An 18,149-nucleotide genomic window follows, 5' to 3' on the forward strand; every position below is an offset into this window, starting at 1 on the left:
CAGTTCCCAAAGTGATTCCCACTAAACCCTTGGCTTGAGGACCAACACTGCTAACTGTACTAGTGGGTGCAGGTGCCTTAGGGGCTGCAGTGCTGGGGGCTCCACCCTTTTTACACTCACTTGTCCAGTGAGAGGTGTTCTTACAAGTTTTACACCAGGGTTTCTTCTGACCTTCTTTCTTCTTCTTCTTGGAAGTTTGGGACCCACCCTCTGTCTCAGTTTGGGGCCCTGTTGAAGACTTCTGGTCTTTAGCTTTCTGCTCCCCACCCTTCTGGTCTGTTTTCTTCTGGTCACCACCCTGGTTCTGGTTCTGGTTCTTTTGCTTAACTCTGGTTCTTACCCACTTATCTGCCCTCTTTCCCAATTCTTGGGGAGAGGTCAAATCTGAGTCAACCAAATGTTGATGCAACTGCTGGTTCTGACAATTATTTAAAATTTGTTCTCTCATCAGCAAATTATACAATCCTTCATAGTCTGTAACCTTGCTTCCCAGCAACCATCCCTCCAGAGCCTTAGTGGCACACTCAACAAATTCAGACCAGTCCTGAGTCTGTGTCTTCTGGGTATCTCTGAACATTAACCTGTACTGTTCAGTGGTTAAGCCTAACCCATCAATCAGAGCACTCTTCAGGACCAGGTAGTTTCTAGAATCCCCATCACTAACTGTGAGGAGTCTGTCTCGGCCTCTACCTTCAAAGGAGAGCCACAAGATTGCTGCCCACTGCTCCTGAGGGATCTGCTGTACTCTGCAGGCTCTCTCCATTGCAGTAATCCATTTATGGATATCATCCCCAGCTTTGTAGGGGGGCACAATCTTACTCAGGTTTCTATTATCAAAAGACCTGTCTTTATCCTTGTGGATATTGCTGCCACCAGTGGGTTCTATTACCCCACTCTCTCTAGGCTGTCTTGCTCTAGCAAGTTTCTCCTTAGCCAGGGCAACCTCTAACTCTTGCCTCTGGATCCTAAGCTCAGCCTCTCTCATCTTGGCCTCATGTTCCCTTCTCTGAGGGCTAGTCATCTCCTTTCTGGAGTGACCATGAGAGCCTCTAGAGACATGGGAGGTATTGGATTCACCTGAGTGATGCCTTCTCCTCCTATGGCCCTGGTTAAGTCCACCTGGGGGTCTGAATGGGTTGTTACCTGATTCATTCCCAAGTTGACTTAAGTTAGCCTGGTTCAGTCTACTGACCAGCACCTGACTATCTCTGTCATCATCTGACTCACTGCTTTCCACCTCCTCCTCCTCTTCTTCTTCCTCTTCCTCTACATCTACTTGAGGAGCTCCAGTGGTGGAGGCTTCCTCATCTACTAGGATGATAGGGGTAGGGGTGTCTACAGTGTCATCCTCTGAAGGATGGCCTCCTTCAGCATTCCCTGTGGGGTTTGCTTTAGAGGTCTTTAGAGCCTCAGACTGATCCAAGAGCTCTCTTAGGTGGTCTGTAGTAGGGGAAGGCCCTGTCTTCAGACCCCTTAAGACACAAAGCTGTCTTAATTCCTTAAAGGGAAATATAGCAAACTGGGATGGTGCCCTTGGAGGGTCACTCTCAACAGGAGTAAGTCCACTGGACCCCTCTGTTCCAGACATTGCTCTAGTGTGGGTGGATGTGTTGCAATCTACCTACACTGGTGTTTACCTACTAAACCTATCTAGTAGTTGTAGCTAGGGTGTGCTACTCCCTTTGCTCTACAACAACTAAGTTCAGTAGAACTTATGTATACTAGTCTTGTTTTATATGTACCTAGCAGGTACCTGTATGATCTTTCAAATGATAATCTCAAAGATTGTAATGGTAAAACAACAGCAAGCTCAGATCCCAATCCGCTGCTCACCAATGTGAGAAGTTGGCCTGGTATATAATGCTCACTAATTCTAGTGATCACTTTGTACCATGCCAAGCAACCCTTATGATGATGGTTGTAATTCAACCTTGTAGACCAGTTATCCTAGTGGTAACGTGGACAAAGCAGTCTTAGGCTAAACTCTGAAAGGCATGTGAAGCCAGCTGTTATACCATACACAACCCCCTTGAATACCAAATGAAAGGGACACCACACAGATATATATTGAAAATATATATTGATTTATTAACTATAAAAATCCCCTGGACTCTTTATGAGCACAGAAGCACAAGCGTTAAATCACAAGACAGTTTAAAATACACAAAAGTTGCACAATATGGATGAGCCCTAGGGGCCACCTAAACCATATACTAAATAAGTGGTATAAGAGATACCTAAAGGAAAGTGAAGAGGCCTAGGGCCTTGGGAATCGCTGGAGCTATTCGAGACTGGAGTTAACTAAGTCGGGAAAGGCCCACGGGACTCGGGTGCAGTGTTCAAAGTGCACGCACTTCTCAATACAAAGTCTATGGTGCGTAAAAAGCACAAAGTTAGAAAGTTAGGAACCTTCCGAGTGACCTACGGAGCTGAAACTTAAAACACAGGCCCTTGGGATGTGTACCAGTGCAGGAGCACCGGCGGAGCTGAGTTACCTCACCCACAGGAAGCGGGTGCACAGGGTCGAAGATGTGTCGGGTTTCGTCACGCTGGTCGATGGTGCTTGGAGCTGAAGATGCTGCAGGCGGCTCGATGAGAAGAGTTCCGGTGGATCCAAGGGTGGATCGGAAGAGTTGAAGACCTGAAAGCAGAGGGGACAGTGTTCAAAGTCACTAGCCAGTGACTGCCCTGGAACCAGAGTGGAACCAGGCGATGTCGGGTGCAAACAGGCGTTGTCGGGTAGCTTCTTTCTGCAGCCACGTGGATACCCGGGGTCGAGGACGTCCAGGAGTCGGTCACGAGCTGTCCCACGTAGGCTTCTCGCTGTTGGCGGTGTCGGCGACCTGATCGGAGCAACTAGGCCTTGGCAAATGCAAGCCACGCAGAAGTTGAAAGATGCTGTTCACTCGGACCAGCAAGGTCAGAGCGAGGGCTCCTTTTCACAGGAGCTTGGGTAGGTCTGGAGCAACCAGACCTGCTGTTTAAATCTTCGGGTTCGTCGCCAAGATGGCCGCTGACCACGTGGCTAGTGGCCGGGATGGCGCGTCGAGTGGCACGGTGCAAAAGGGCCCCACGCAGATCGTGGAGATGCTGGGGGGCTGATCTTCGGTGCAAGGGCTGCTCAGTGGTGGGGGTTCTCAATCCCCAAAGCACAACGTCGAGGATGCCTCAGAAGCTGCGCAGTCAGCTTTACGAGTGTCTTCCAAGAGGTCCGGTCCCACGTCACTCGGTGCCTCCACGGGTCCCTTCTTCGCAGGGACTGTGGATCGGGCTCTGAGAGGTCTGGGAGTCTGGTTCTTGTCGGGCTCTGGGCTCGGTCTCCGGCGGGAGGCGGCGGCAAAGCAGACGTCGAGTTGCTGGTTGGTACCTGTGTTCACAGGGTGGTCACTCCTTGGCCACAAGGGAGATTCTTCTTCAGTCTTCTGTGCAGCAGAATGTCGAAGTCCAGTCTTCTTCTTAGTTTTAAGTTGATTTCGGGATGATCTGCTGTGCAATGGCACTGCTCCCCCTCTTATTCCCAAACTGGGGGTGGATCACCTACTAGGTCCCTCCTCTGGGAGGAACCAGGAAGGGGGGCGGTTACACCCCCTTTCCTTTGTCCAGCTCCGCGCCAGGACTGGGGCTGGAAGGCCCCAGAACCGGTTTGGGCTGGCCTATGCACGGGGACACCTTGTGTGCCCCGGGCATGTCTGATTCTTTTCAGCCCTGTCCTACCTAATACACAAAATCCTGTCTGGGGTGGTGCTCGCACCTCCCAAGGCAGGAAACCCTTTGTCCAGGCCACCATCTGCCGAGTTTCGGTCAGCAGCAGGAGGCCAGACTTGTGTCTGTGGTGGCAGCGTCCATTTTGTGAAGCTGAGGCTCTGTTTAACTTTAACCGGGGTTAAGGCTACGCACATGTCGTGTCCCTCTAGAAGGGTGGAATGCTATCCCCGTCGCCAGAATTGGCGAGGGGATAGTATTCCAATTCGTATGACACCTTACTCGACATGTTTTGATAAAGCCAAACCAAAGATAGCATTTAACCGCGAGGATTATAATGCACTTAAGAGTATATGGTATGGCAATATCCCGGAACGGCTTAGGGAGTTGTTCCCGACAGCTGCAGACAGGCTCAGCTCATGCCAGAGCACCATCTCACATATTTCCAAGCACTCTGCCTCCAGGATTGATGAGGCCTTCCATAGGAGTGGCTGATAGGAACATATGTGTCCAGTTTAGGGTTAGGCACAGACATACTGTACCTAAGTAAGAGGTGGTTACACCGACTTACCACAGCTGAGTGTTCAGCCAGTTGTGTCAAAGATGGAGGCCAGGCCAGGGGTGGCACAATACGTGCTGCAGCCCCTGGTAGGCCTTGGATACACCTATGCCCTGGGCACCTAGGGTGCACTCTTACAGGGGCTCATAAGGTGAACCAGTTCCAATTCGTAATGCACCTAAAGTGCATTGGCATCAATTTAGAGAGAGAACAGCAGGCTGTGGGTCTGATTAGCAGGCCCACAGCCACATTAAGTCAGAAACCAGTGAAGCAAAAAGCAAAAATTTGGGGTGACCATAGGATAGCAGACCCTACTCTCCTACAGTACACCATAGCAATTCAGTGATCTGATACGTTAAGGGAGGAAGGTTTATGCTACCGTTTGTGGGAATAAGAAAAACCTATGAATAACAGATTCTAACATCTTCATTTTAGCACATCCCTCTTAGTAAACCTATAGAGAACTCCAGAATGTTATGATCAACCAATCCTTTAAACAAATGTATAAGTCTCAAATAATGGCCTAGTTCCTTTCATCTCACCACCTTAGTCTTCAGCTGGGCATCCGGTCTACATTGCTCCCTTTTCTATACGATGAGACATGTATCCTATTGCGTACTAGGCAACTGATTGGCCCTCATGTCAGATGACATCCTGCTGTAGCTTTGTGAAGTAATGGCACCACGTGACCAATCGTGTTGGGTGACGATTACACCGTAGGACCAGACATCAGCAATTACACACTAGGTAACTGTCTGTGAATATGACAGCACAGCAAGTAGGAGGTGCAATGGGAAAGTACACTGCACCATTGAAAGCATTGGGCTCCTATTTAAAGAGGGCTAGAGTTAGAAGAAGCAACTGATTGGCCCTCATGTCAGATGACATCCTGCTGTAGTTTTGGGATGTAATGGCACCACTTGACCAATCGCCCTGGGTGACGATTACACCGGAGGACCAGACATTAGCAATTACACACTAGTTAAGTATCTGGGAATATGACTGCACAGCAAGTAGGATGTGTAATGGGAAAATACTCTGCACCATTGAAAGCATTGGGATCCTATTTAAAGAGGGATAGAGTACGAACACAGTTTCTAAATAGCGGTCCATCTTGAGTATCAGAGACCCACTCACAGAGAGCAGGGAAAACGGTTGAATAGGTTCCCTCCATCAGAATTTAAGTCAATTGCTCTAACCTAAGACACCTCATTCCAGCCTAAAAGATGGTAATTACCCCGGAGGACATATTGCCTGCAAAACTATCTAAAGAAGATTTTGTCAGCCACATAGACAGTCAAAGTCTTTGAGAAACTATCATGATGGCCATAGCGTCATTCATATTGCTACCGTCTTAGAAGATTATATTTATGCGGAAGACCCCACTAAAAGGCACTGAGAGCCATCAGATACTATGAACTTTTAATTAATGGCAAAATGATTAAATGAGAGTTTGACTTACCATATCTATTGATCAAGGCATGGAAAAGGCTGAGGAATGAGCTTTCTTTTTTTTTCTTTTCTCAGCAAGCGGAGAAATATTCCTCTGCAATACTGCCTCTGCTGGTCATTCAGTATATTCTGCAGATGGAAAAGTCCACTGTTAGTCAATTTTTAGAACTTGAATACTTCCAAACCAAATGCAACACTACCAAAAAATGATTTCTATAAAGAGTCAATTATTAGTACTATGGCGTGTCTAATATTGTGAAAATCCAAAGCTCACTAAAAATTATATTCTCAATTTAGATTTCAACCTAGCAGACTTCTTTCAATCCTGTGCCTCATTTGCTGGTACTCTCTACACAACTCTAGCACCTATATGAGGACTTAGATAGAAAGATCTCTTGGCAGCCAAGAGATTGCGTACCCTTTTCACAGGAATTATTTTAGGTTATGGTACACCATAGCAAGTCAGGGATCTGATACGTTAAGGGAGGAAGGTTTATGCTACCGTTTGTGGGAATAAGAAAAACTATGAATAACAGATTCTAACATCTTCATTTTAGCACATCCCTCTCAGTAAACCTATAGAGAACTCCAGAATTTTATGATCAACCACTCCTTCAAACAAATGTATAAGTCTCAAATAATGGCCTAGTTCCTTTCATCTCACCACCTTAGTCTTCAGCTGGGCATCCTGTCTACATTGCTCCCTTGTCTATACGATGAGACATGTATCCTATTGCGTACTAGGCAACTGATTGGCCCTCATGTCAGATGACATCCTGCTGTAGCTTTGTGAAGTAATGGCACCATGTGACCAATCATCGTGGGTGACGATTACACTGGAGGACCAGACATCAGCAATTACACGCTAGGTAACTGTCTGTGAATATGACTGCACAGCAAGTAGGAGTTGCAATGGGAAAGTACACTGCACCATTGAAAGCATTGGGCTCCTATTTAAAGAGGGCTAGAGTTAGAAGAAGCAACTGATTGGCCCTCATGTCAGATGACATCCTGCTGTAGTTTTGGGATGTAATGGCACCACTTGACCAATCGCCCTGGGTGACGATTACACCGGAGTACCAGACATCAGCAATTACACACTAGTTAAGTATCTGGGAATATGACTGCACAGCAAGTAGGATGTGAAATGGGAAAATACTCTGCACCATTGAAAGCATTGGGATCCTATTTAAAGAGGGATAGAGTACGAACACAGTTTCTAAATAGCGGTCCATCTTAAGTATCAGAGACCCACTCACAGAGAGCAGGGAAAACGGTTGAATAGGTTCCCTCCATCAGAAAGTAAGTCAATTGCTCTAACCTAAGACACCTCATTCCAGCCTAAAAGATGGTAATTACCCCGGAGGACATATTGCCTGCAAAACTATCTAAAGAAGATTTTGTCAGCCACATAGACAGTCAAAGTCTTTGAGAAACTATCATGATGGCCATAGCGTCATTCATATTGCTACCGTCTTAGAAGATTATATTTATGCGGAAGACCCCACTAAAAGGCACTGAGAGCCATCAGATACTATGAACTTTTAATTAATGGCAAAATGATTAAATGAGAGTTTGACTTACCATATCTATTGATCGAGGCATGGAAAAGGCTGAGGAATGAGCTTTCTTTTTTTTTCTTTTCTCAGCAAGCGGAGAAATATTCCTCTGCAATACTGCCTCTGCTGGTCATTCAGTATATTCTGCAGATGGAAAAGTCCACTGTTAGTCAATTTTTAGAACTTGAATACTTCCAAACCAAATGCAACACTACCAAAAAATGATTTCTATAAAGAGTCAATTATTAGTACTATGGCGTGTCTAATATTGTGAAAATCCAAAGCTCACTAAAAATTATATTCTCAATTTAGATTTCAACCTAGCAGACTTCTTTCAATCCTGTGCCTCATTTGCTGGTACTCTCTACACAACTCTAGCACCTATATGAGGACTTAGATAGAAAGATCTCTTGGCAGCCAAGAGATTGCGTACCCTTTTCACAGGAATTATTTTAGGTTATGGTACACCATAGCAAGTCAGGGATCTGATACGTTAAGGGAGGAAGGTTTATGCTACCGTTTGTGGGAATAAGAAAAACTATGAATAACAGATTCTAACATCTTCATTTTAGCACATCCCTCTCAGTAAACCTATAGAGAACTCCAGAATTTTATGATCAACCACTCCTTCAAACAAATGTATAAGTCTCAAATAATGGCCTAGTTCCTTTCATCTCACCACCTTAGTCTTCAGCTGGGCATCCTGTCTACATTGCTCCCTTGTCTATACGATGAGACATGTATCCTATTGCGTACTAGGCAACTGATTGGCCCTCATGTCAGATGACATCCTGCTGTAGCTTTGTGAAGTAATGGCACCATGTGACCAATCATCGTGGGTGACGATTACACCGGAGGACCAGACATCAGCAATTACACGCTAGGTAACTGTCTGTGAATATGACTGCACAGCAAGTAGGAGTTGCAATGGGAAAGTACACTGCACCATTGAAAGCATTGGGCTCCTATTTAAAGAGGGCTAGAGTTAGAAGAAGCAACTGATTGGCCCTCATGTCAGATGACATCCTGCTGTAGTTTTGGGATGTAATGGCACCACTTGACCAATCGCCCTGGGTGACGATTACACCGGAGTACCAGACATCAGCAATTACACACTAGTTAAGTATCTGGGAATATGACTGCACAGCAAGTAGGATGTGAAATGGGAAAATACTCTGCACCATTGAAAGCATTGGGATCCTATTTAAAGAGGGATAGAGTACGAACACAGTTTCTAAATAGCGGTCCATCTTAAGTATCAGAGACCCACTCACAGAGAGCAGGGAAAACGGTTGAATAGGTTCCCTCCATCAGAAAGTAAGTCAATTGCTCTAACCTAAGACACCTCATTCCAGCCTAAAAGATGGTAATTACCCCGGAGGACATATTGCCTGCAAAACTATCTAAAGAAGATTTTGTCAGCCACATAGACAGTCAAAGTCTTTGAGAAACTATCATGATGGCCATAGCGTCATTCATATTGCTACCGTCTTAGAAGATTATATTTATGCGGAAGACCCCACTAAAAGGCACTACGAGCCATCAGATACTATGAACTTTTAATTAATGGCAAAATGATTAAATGAGAGTTTGACTTACCATATCTATTGATCGAGGCATGGAAAAGGCTGAGGAATGAGCTTTCTTTTTTTTTCTTTTCTCAGCAAGCGGAGAAATATTCCTCTGCAATACTGCCTCTGCTGGTCATTCAGTATAATCTGCAGATGGAAAAGTCCACTGTCAGTCAATTTTTAGAACTTGAATACTTCCAAACCAAATGCAACACTACCAAAAAATGATTTCTATAAAGAGTCAATTATTAGTACTATGGCGTGTCTAATATTGTGAAAATCCAAAGCTCACTAAAAATTATATTCTCAATTTAGATTTCAACCTAGCAGACTTCTTTCAATCCTGTGCCTCATTTGCTGGTACTCTCTACACAACTCTAGCACCTATATGAGGACTTAGATAGAAAGATCTCTTTGGCAGCCAAGAGATTGCGTACCCTTTTCACAGGAATTATTTTAGGTTATGGTACACCATAGCAAGTCAGGGATCTGATACGTTAAGGGAGGAAGGTTTATGCTACCGTTTGTGGGAATAAGAAAAACTATGAATAACAGATTCTAACATCTTCATTTTAGCACATCCCTCTCAGTAAACCTATAGAGAACTCCAGAATTTTATGATCAACCACTCCTTCAAACAAATGTATAAGTCTCAAATAATGGCCTAGTTCCTTTCATCTCACCACCTTAGTCTTCAGCTGGGCATCCTGTCTACATTGCTCCCTTGTCTATACGATGAGACATGTATCCTATTGCGTACTAGGCAACTGATTGGCCCTCATGTCAGATGACATCCTGCTGTAGCTTTGTGAAGTAATGGCACCATGTGACCAATCATCGTGGGTGACGATTACACCGGAGGACCAGACATCAGCAATTACACGCTAGGTAACTGTCTGTGAATATGACTGCACAGCAAGTAGGAGTTGCAATGGGAAAGTACACTGCACCATTGAAAGCATTGGGCTCCTATTTAAAGAGGGCTAGAGTTAGAAGAAGCAACTGATTGGCCCTCATGTCAGATGACATCCTGCTGTAGTTTTGGGATGTAATGGCACCACTTGACCAATCGCCCTGGGTGACGATTACACCGGAGTACCAGACATCAGCAATTACACACTAGTTAAGTATCTGGGAATATGACTGCACAGCAAGTAGGATGTGAAATGGGAAAATACTCTGCACCATTGAAAGCATTGGGATCCTATTTAAAGAGGGATAGAGTACGAACACAGTTTCTAAATAGCGGTCCATCTTGAGTATCAGAGACCCACTCACAGAGAGCAGGGAAAACGGTTGAATAGGTTCCCTCCATCAGAAAGTAAGTCAATTGCTCTAACCTAAGACACCTCATTCCAGCCTAAAAGATGGTAATTACCCCGGAGGACATATTGCCTGCAAAACTATCTAAAGAAGATTTTGTCAGCCACATAGACAGTCAAAGTCTTTGAGAAACTATCATGATGGCCATAGCGTCATTCATATTGCTACCGTCTTAGAAGATTATATTTATGCGGAAGACCCCACTAAAAGGCACTGAGAGCCATCAGATACTATGAACTTTTAATTAATGGCAAAATGATTAAATGAGAGTTTGACTTACCATATCTATTGATCGAGGCATGGAAAAGGCTGAGGAATGAGCTTTCTTTTTTTTTCTTTTCTCAGCAAGCGGAGAAATATTCCTCTGCAATACTGCCTCTGCTGGTCATTCAGTATATTCTGCAGATGGAAAAGTCCACTGTTAGTCAATTTTTAGAACTTGAATACTTCCAAACCAAATGCAACACTACCAAAAAATGATTTCTATAAAGAGTCAATTATTAGTACTATGGCGTGTCTAATATTGTGAAAATCCAAAGCTCACTAAAAATTATATTCTCAATTTAGATTTCAACCTAGCAGACTTCTTTCAATCCTGTGCCTCATTTGCTGGTACTCTCTACACAACTCTAGCACCTATATGAGGACTTAGATAGAAAGATCTCTTGGCAGCCAAGAGATTGCGTACCTTTTTCACAGGAATTATTTTAGGTTATGGTACACCATAGCAAGTCAGGGATCTGATACGTTAAGGGAGGAAGGTTTATGCTACCGTTTGTGGGAATAAGAAAAACTATGAATAACAGATTCTAACATCTTCATTTTAGCACATCCCTCTCAGTAAACCTATAGAGAACTCCAGAATTTTATGATCAACCACTCCTTCAAACAAATGTATAAGTCTCAAATAATGGCCTAGTTCCTTTCATCTCACCACCTTAGTCTTCAGCTGGGCATCCTGTCTACATTGCTCCCTTGTCTATACGATGAGACATGTATCCTATTGCGTACTAGGCAACTGATTGGCCCTCATGTCAGATGACATCCTGCTGTAGCTTTGTGAAGTAATGGCACCACGTGACCAATCGTCCTGGGTGACGATTACACCGTAGGACCAGACATCAGCAATTACACACTAGGTAACTGTCTGTGAATATGACAGCACAGCAAGTAGGAGGTGCAATGGGAAAGTACACTGCACCATTGAAAGCATTGGGCTCCTATTTAAAGAGGGCTAGAGTTAGAAGAAGCAACTGATTGGCCCTCATGTCAGATGACATCCTGCTGTAGTTTTGGGATGTAATGGCACCACTTGACCAATCGCACTGGGTGACGATTACACCGGAGTACCAGACATCAGCAATTACACACTAGTTAAGTATCTGGGAATATGACTGCACAGCAAGTAGGATGTGAAATGGGAAAATACTCTGCACCATTGAAAGCATTGGGATCCTATTTAAAGAGGGATAGAGTACGAACACAGTTTCTAAATAGCGGTCCATCTTGAGTATCAGAGACCCACTCACAGAGAGCAGGGAAAACGGTTGAATAGGTTCCCTCCATCAGAAAGTAAGTCAATTGCTCTAACCTAAGACACCTCATTCCAGCCTAAAAGATGGTAATTACCCCGGAGGACATATTGCCTGCAAAACTATCTAAAGAAGATTTTGTCAGCCACATAGACAGTCAAAGTCTTTGAGAAACTATCATGATGGCCATAGCGTCATTCATATTGCTACCGTCTTAGAAGATTATATTTATGCGGAAGACCCCACTAAAAGGCACTACGAGCCATCAGATACTATGAACTTTTAATTAATGGCAAAATGATTAAATGAGAGTTTGACTTACCATATCTATTGATCGAGGCATGGAAAAGGCTGAGGAATGAGCTTTCTTTTTTTTTCTTTTCTCAGCAAGCGGAGAAATATTCCTCTGCAATACTGCCTCTGCTGGTCATTCAGTATAATCTGCAGATGGAAAAGTCCACTGTCAGTCAATTTTTAGAACTTGAATACTTCCAAACCAAATGCAACACTACCAAAAAATGATTTCTATAAAGAGTCAATTATTAGTACTATGGCGTGTCTAATATTGTGAAAATCCAAAGCTCACTAAAAATTATATTCTCAGTTTAGATTTCAACCTAGCAGACTTCTTTCAATCCTGTGCCTCATTTGCTAGTACTCTCTACACAACTCTAGCACCTATATGAGGACTTGGATAGAAAGATCTCTTTGGCAGCCAAGAGATAACGTACCCTTCTCACAGGAAATATTTTAGGTTATGGTACACCATAGCAATTCAGTGATCTGATACGTTAAGGGAGGAAGGTTTATGCTACCGTTTGTGGGAATAAGAAAAACCTATGAATAACAGATTCTAACATCTTCATTTTAGCACATCCCTCTTAGTAAACCTATAGAGAACTCCAGAATGTTATGATCAACCAATCCTTTAAACAAATGTATAAGTCTCAAATAATGGCCTAGTTCCTTTCATCTCACCACCTTAGTCTTCAGCTGGGCATCCGGTCTACATTGCTCCCTTTTCTATACGATGAGACATGTATCCTATTGCGTACTAGGCACCTGATTGGCCCTCATGTCAGATGACATCCTGCTGTAGCTTTGTGAAGTAATGGCACCACGTGACCAATCGTCCTGGGTGACGATTACACCGTAGGACCAGACATCAGCAATTACACACTAGGTAACTGTCTGTGAATATGACAGCACAGCAAGTAGGAGGTGCAATGGGAAAGTACACTGCACCATTGAAAGCATTGGGCTCCTATTTAAAGAGGGCTAGAGTTAGAAGAAGCAACTGATTGGCCCTCATGTCAGATGACATCCTGCTGTAGTTTTGGGATGTAATGGCACCACTTGACCAATCGCCCTGGGTGACGATTACACTGGAGGACCAGACATTAGCAATTACACACTAGTTAAGTATCTGGGAATATGACTGCACAGCAAGTAGGATGTGTAATGGGAAAATACTCTGCACCATTGAAAGCATTGGGATCCTATTTAAAGAGGGATAGAGTACGAACACAGTTTCTAAATAGCGGTCCATCTTGAGTATCAGAGACCCACTCACAGAGAGCAGGGAAAACGGTTGAATAGGTTCCCTCCATCAGAATTTAAGTCAATTGCTCTAACCTAAGACACCTCATTCCAGCCTAAAAGATGGTAATTACCCCGGAGGACATATTGCCTGCAAAACTATCTAAAGAAGATTTTGTCAGCCACATAGACAGTCAAAGTCTTTGAGAAACTATCATGATGGCCATAGCGTCATTCATATTGCTACCGTCTTAGAAGATTATATTTATGCGGAAGACCCCACTAAAAGGCACTGAGAGCCATCAGATACTATGAACTTTTAATTAATGGCAAAATGATTAAATGAGAGTTTGACTTACCATATCTATTGATCGAGGCATGGAAAAGGCTGAGGAATGAGCTTTCTTTTTTTTTCTTTTCTCAGCAAGCGGAGAAATATTCCTCTGCAATACTGCCTCTGCTGGTCATTCAGTATATTCTGCAGATGGAAAAGTCCACTGTTAGTCAATTTTTAGAACTTGAATACTTCCAAACCAAATGCAACACTACCAAAAAATGATTTCTATAAAGAGTCAATTATTAGTACTATGGCGTGTCTAATATTGTGAAAATCCAAAGCTCACTAAAAATTATATTCTCAGTTTAGATTTCAACCTAGCAGACTTCTTTCAATCCTGTGCCTCATTTGCTGGTACTCTCTACACAACTCTAGCACCTATATGAGGACTTGGATAGAAAGATCTCTTGGCAGCCAAGAGATTGCGTACCCTTTTCACAGGAATTATTTTAGGTTATGGTACACCATAGCAAGTCAGGGATCTGATACGTTAAGGGAGGAAGGTTTATGCTACCGTTTGTGGGAATAAGAAAAACTATGAATAACAGATTCTAACATCTTCATTTTAGCACATCCCTCTCAGTAAACCTATAGAGAACTCCAGAATGTTATGATCAACCACTCCTTCAAACAAATGTATAAGTCTCAAATAATGGCCTAGTTCCTTTCATCTCACCACCTTAGTCTTCAGCTGGGCATCCTGTCTACATTGCTCCCTTGTCTATACGATGAGACATGTATCCTATTGCGTACTAGGCAACTGATTGGCCCTCATGTCAGATGACATCCTGCTGTAGCTTTGTGAAGTAATGGCACCACGTGACCAATCGTCCTGGGTGACGATTACACCGTAGGACCAGACATCAGCAATTACACACTAGGTAACTGTCTGTGAATATGACAGCACAGCAAGTAGGAGGTGCAATGGGAAAGTACACTGCACCATTGAAAGCATTGGGCTCCTATTTAAAGAGGGCTAGAGTTAGAAGAAGCAACTGATTGGCCCTCATGTCAGATGACATCCTGCTGTAGTTTTGGGATGTAATGGCACCACTTGACCAATCGCCCTGGGTGACGATTACACCGGAGTACCAGACATCAGCAATTACACACTAGTTAAGTATCTGGGAATATGACTGCACAGCAAGTAGGATGTGAAATGGGAAAATACTCTGCACCATTGAAAGCATTGGGATCCTATTTAAAGAGGGATAGAGTACGAACACAGTTTCTAAATAGCGGTCCATCTTGAGTATCAGAGACCCACTCACAGAGAGCAGGGAAAACGGTTGAATAGGTTCCCTCCATCAGAAAGTAAGTCAATTGCTCTAACCTAAGACACCTCATTCCAGCCTAAAAGATGGTAATTACCCCGGAGGACATATTGCCTGCAAAACTATCTAAAAAAGATTTTGTCAGCCACATAGACAGTCAAAGTCTTTGAGAAACTATCATGATGGCCATAGCGTCATTCATATTGCTACCGTCTTAGAAGATTATATTTATGTGGAAGACCCCACTAAAAGGCACTGAGAGCCATCAGATACTATGAACTTTTAATTAATGGCAAAATGATTAAATGAGAGTTTGACTTACCATATCTATTGATCGAGGCATGGAAAAGGCTGAGGAATGAGCTTTCTTTTTTTTTCTTTTCTCAGCAAGCGGAGAAATATTCCTCTGCAATACTGCCTCTGCTGGTCATTCAGTATATTCTGCAGATGGAAAAGTCCACTGTTAGTCAATTTTTAGAACTTGAATACTTCCAAACCAAATGCAACACTACCAAAAAATGATTTCTATAAAGAGTCAATTATTAGTACTATGGCGTGTCTAATATTGTGAAAATCCAAAGCTCACTAAAAATTATATTCTCAGTTTAGATTTCAACCTAGCAGACTTCTTTCAATCCTGTGCCTCATTTGCTAGTACTCTCTACACAACTCTAGCACCTATATGAGGACCTGGATAGAAAGATCTCTTTGGCAGCCAAGAGATAACGTACCCTTCTCACAGGAAATATTTTAGGTTATGGTACACCATAGCAATTCAGTGATCTGATACGTTAAGGGAGGAAGGTTTATGCTACCGTTTGTGGGAATAAGAAAAACCTATGAATAACAGATTCTAACATCTTCATTTTAGCACATCCCTCTTAGTAAACCTATAGAGAACTCCAGAATGTTATGATCAACCAATCCTTTAAACAAATGTATAAGTCTCAAATAATGGCCTAGTTCCTTTCATCTCACCACCTTAGTCTTCAGCTGGGCATCCGGTCTACATTGCTCCCTTTTCTATACGATGAGACATGTATCCTATTGCGTACTAGGCAACTGATTGGCCCTCATGTCAGATGACATCCTGCTGTAGCTTTGTGAAGTAATGGCACCACGTGACCAATCGTGTTGGGTGACGATTACACCGTAGGACCAGACATCAGCAATTACACACTAGGTAACTGTCTGTGAATATGACAGCACAGCAAGTAGGAGGTGCAATGGGAAAGTACACTGCACCATTGAAAGCATTGGGCTCCTATTTAAAGAGGGCTAGAGTTAGAAGAAGCAACTGATTGGCCCTCATGTCAGATGACATCCTGCTGTAGTTTTGGGATGTAATGGCACCACTTGACCAATCGCCCTGGGTGACGATTACACCGAAGGACCAGACATTAGCAATTACACACTAGTTAAGTATCTGGGAATATGACTGCACAGCAAGTAGGATGTGTAATGGGAAAATACTCTGCACCATTGAAAGCATTGGGATCCTATTTAAAGAGGGATAGAGTACGAACACAGTTTCTAAATAGCGGTCCATCTTGAGTATCAGAGACCCACTCACAGAGAGCAGGGAAAACGGTTGAATAGGTTCCCTCCATCAGAATTTAAGTCAATTGCTCTAACCTAAGACACCTCATTCCAGCCTAAAAGATGGTAATTACCCCGGAGGACATATTGCCTGCAAAACTATCTAAAGAAGATTTTGTCAGCCACATAGACAGTCAAAGTCTTTGAGAAACTATCATGATGGCCATAGCGTCATTCATATTGCTACCGTCTTAGAAGATTATATTTATGCGGAAGACCCCACTAAAAGGCACTGAGAGCCATCAGATACTATGAACTTTTAATTAATGGCAAAATGATTAAATGAGAGTTTGACTTACCATATCTATTGATCAAGGCATGGAAAAGGCTGAGGAATGAGCTTTCTTTTTTTTTCTTTTCTCAGCAAGCGGAGAAATATTCCTCTGCAATACTGCCTCTGCTGGTCATTCAGTATATTCTGCAGATGGAAAAGTCCACTGTTAGTCAATTTTTAGAACTTGAATACTTCCAAACCAAATGCAACACTACCAAAAAATGATTTCTATAAAGAGTCAATTATTAGTACTATGGCGTGTCTAATATTGTGAAAATCCAAAGCTCACTAAAAATTATATTCTCAATTTAGATTTCAACCTAGCAGACTTCTTTCAATCCTGTGCCTCATTTGCTGGTACTCTCTACACAACTCTAGCACCTATATGAGGACTTAGATAGAAAGATCTCTTTGGCAGCCAAGAGATTGCGTACCCTTTTCACAGGAATTATTTTAGGTTATGGTACACCATAGCAAGTCAGGGATCTGATACGTTAAGGGAGGAAGGTTTATGCTACCGTTTGTGGGAATAAGAAAAACTATGAATAACAGATTCTAACATCTTCATTTTAGCACATCCCTCTCAGTAAACCTATAGAGAACTCCAGAATTTTATGATCAACCACTCCTTCAAACAAATGTATAAGTCTCAAATAATGGCCTAGTTCCTTTCATCTCACCACCTTAGTCTTCAGCTGGGCATCCTGTCTACATTGCTCCCTTGTCTATACGATGAGACATGTATCCTATTGCGTACTAGGCAACTGATTGGCCCTCATGTCAGATGACATCCTGCTGTAGCTTTGTGAAGTAATGGCACCATGTGACCAATCATCGTGGGTGACGATTACACCGGAGGACCAGACATCAGCAATTACACGCTAGGTAACTGTCTGTGAATATGACTGCACAGCAAGTAGGAGTTGCAATGGGAAAGTACACTGCACCATTGAAAGCATTGGGCTCCTATTTAAAGAGGGCTAGAGTTAGAAGAAGCAACTGATTGGCCCTCATGTCAGATGACATCCTGCTGTAGTTTTGGGATGTAATGGCACCACTTGACCAATCGCCCTGGGTGACGATTACACCGGAGTACCAGACATCAGCAATTACACACTAGTTAAGTATCTGGGAATATGACTGCACAGCAAGTAGGATGTGAAATGGGAAAATACTCTGCACCATTGAAAGCATTGGGATCCTATTTAAAGAGGGATAGAGTACGAACACAGTTTCTAAATAGCGGTCCATCTTGAGTATCAGAGACCCACTCACAGAGAGCAGGGAAAACGGTTGAATAGGTTCCCTCCATCAGAAAGTAAGTCAATTGCTCTAACCTAAGACACCTCATTCCAGCCTAAAAGATGGTAATTACCCCGGAGGACATATTGCCTGCAAAACTATCTAAAAAAGATTTTGTCAGCCACA

The sequence above is a fragment of the Lissotriton vulgaris genome, chromosome 5 (assembly GCF_964263255.1).
Source record: "Lissotriton vulgaris chromosome 5, aLisVul1.2, whole genome shotgun sequence".
Classification (NCBI taxonomy): domain Eukaryota; kingdom Metazoa; phylum Chordata; class Amphibia; order Caudata; family Salamandridae; genus Lissotriton; species Lissotriton vulgaris.